This window comes from Scleropages formosus, chromosome 25 (genome assembly GCF_900964775.1).
Source record: "Scleropages formosus chromosome 25, fSclFor1.1, whole genome shotgun sequence".
Classification (NCBI taxonomy): Eukaryota; Metazoa; Chordata; class Actinopteri; order Osteoglossiformes; family Osteoglossidae; genus Scleropages; species Scleropages formosus.
In genome coordinates, this window is record NC_041830.1 from 8505406 (window position 1) to 8507880 (window position 2475).

Sequence of the window (2475 nt, forward strand, 5' to 3'; positions counted from 1 at the left end):
TTGTTTCTTTAATTATTTACACATAGCTGTTTTCAATTGAATCATTGTATTTACAATGGGCTTTTGGTAACAGACTGATTAATATGAACGGAATGAAAGAGCAAAGGTCACCGTCTGTGTCCATTAAAGGGAAAGTGTAAGACTAGCTGAGCGCACGTTGCCAGAGGGAGTGGAATGACAATGAGGATGACGTCACGTTGACCTTGCAGCAGAGCCCATGGGAAGGATGGGCTGGCCTTCCTGGACAATAACATGATCTGACCTCATGGAGAAGGGGGTGGAGGTGGCTCTTTGTTATTCAGCAAGCTGTAAACAGATAAATAATACACAATCACAATTTATGATCGTACTCCGTGATTATAATTTTGGTGTTGAAAGGCTGACTTAACCATTTCCGTGCAAATGCACACACGTATACGGTGTATGTATATATATAGTTCCTGTCCGTGTCTGTTATTGTGTTTTCACTTTGACGTACACTTTTTCATACAACAATGTAAAGTATTTCGCTTAATAATGTAAACACCTGTTGTATAAATTCAGTGGTGAGTAAAGGCAGGTAACGTAAAAGTTGTTGGTTCAAGTAATGGTCAGAAAAGATATTTCGCTAAATAAATGTAATTTTTTAAAAATGGTTTTAATTAAAAACAATTGAAAGAGTGAAAAAACTATACAGCAGATTCATTTTTTTTATGTGGTCACAGGTAGGAGGAGTTACTACTGACTTTGATACAGGACTGGACTGCTCACCCATGCAGATAAAAGGCTGTCGAAGGTTGTTTTCCTTTCTGTGAAATGTATCCCGCTGAGGATTAATACAATACTCACATTTAGAGGCAATGTGCATTATAAATGTAATTTACTCTAAATCGAGGTTATGTTAGTTTCTGGTCAATGACATGATTTTTGTTGAAAAGGATTTTTTTTTTAGTGGCGATGAGAAACCCAGAGCTAGTGATTCACGCAGATCGACGGTGACGGATTGGGGGAGGAGGATGTTTTGCTCTGACTGTTGACATGGATCACGAAGCACTGGCGAGTTGTCTTTGCTTCCCGATTCAAGTTGAAGTGAAGTAGAGGTGAAGCGGCTCAGCTGGCGTGTGAGGAGAGAGCCTCAGTAACTGCGTCACTGCAGTCTTCCAGTATCAGGAATTAGAAATTAAACGGGAAAAACACAATGAACATTTCTTACGCTACATTCCATATTCCAAAATTGCAAAAAACATAAAATGTATATGTCACGTTAAAAAAAAATATAAAATGCATTTCTTGTGGCGTATTCTGTAAACTGTACAAATAGAGATCTGTTTTTTTTTTTTTCTTTTGAGCTTTTATTTCTAGATAAAATTTATCAGTTATCTACTGCTGTATTGATCAGTGTATGCTTTGTAATCTTTGTAAAGGGGGTGTTTTCACGCGGTTGAAGTTCGCTCAATACGGAGGCATAATGGGGCCCCCATCGTTCAAGTAATTGTAATACGTCCCTCAATATTTGAGCGTAACTCTGCGGAGCAGCGTTGTCTCCGCACCCATTGTTCTCCCAACAGGGTTCGTTTGTTCTGTGAAATGATGTCGTTTGGCAAATTCCCCTTGTTTCGGTCTTCAATCACCATTATTTTTGTGGGGAAATGGGGTTATGTTCCCACTTGTCCAACGCACGGTCATCGTGGTCCAAATTTTCACAATGTTGCGAACGTGCTTTGATTTGAATGCCAGCTCCGGGCTGTTTTTTCACAGCCTCATTTAATGGCTTTTTACCTTGTTTCTTATTGTGTCTTGAGGAAAACCGTCGGCCTTACGTTGTCACGGGCGGCCGAGAGAACCGGGACGGCAGGACCCGAGTGCGGAGTGGTTCATTCGGATTCAGGGGATCGGGCAAGTTCTCGGTGTCGGGGACAGGCGAACGGTCGGTCGATCGGCGGTCGGGGTCAGAGCAGAGATCTATGGGCGAGGTCAGGAGACGAAGCGAAGAGTCGGTCGACCGGCGGATTCGTGGACGTGGTCGGAAAACAAGGCGAAGGGACGAAAACCGGAGGAAGAGAACCGAGGACAAGGGTTGAGTGTGCGCTGGACGTCACGAAGGAGGGCGGTTGTCTCTGACGAGATTCCGCAAAGGTACGGGAGCTGAGGAGGGTCTTTTAAAGGGTGAGCGGTTAATCGGGTGCCGGAGCCGAGTCAGGTGCCGTCGGTCGAGTTGTGGGCATGGATGTGCCATACATGGGTCTTCTGACAACCTGAAAGCCACAGAGCAACTGCGCTGCCCACGTTTTCTCTATGAAGTACTAGTTGAAATAAAACAACACGAACAAGCGCCTTTGTCTTTTTGCTGCACGCTCATTTTATGATAATTTCCCTCACTGATCTGTTTCGTAGAGTGAAAACCGCACGGGAACTGCACTGCACTGGGACTGAAATAATCCTTTTAAAAAACACGCCACTGCCTCGGTAACCAGTGTTCTTATATCAGTACACACG

The 2475-nt window shown here is 43.6% G+C and overlaps 1 long non-coding RNA gene across 1 annotated transcript; it reads right to left on the minus strand.

The window, feature by feature from the left end:
* Positions 1–245: 245 nt before the first annotated feature.
* LOC114909493 (uncharacterized) lies at positions 246–1928 on the minus strand. Its single transcript, XR_003797327.1, has 3 exons — positions 1759–1928; positions 751–1136; positions 246–306 (listed from the first exon to the last, which is right to left on the minus strand). It is a non-coding gene; the product is annotated as an uncharacterized LOC114909493 (long non-coding RNA).
* Positions 1929–2475: the final 547 nt, after the last annotated feature.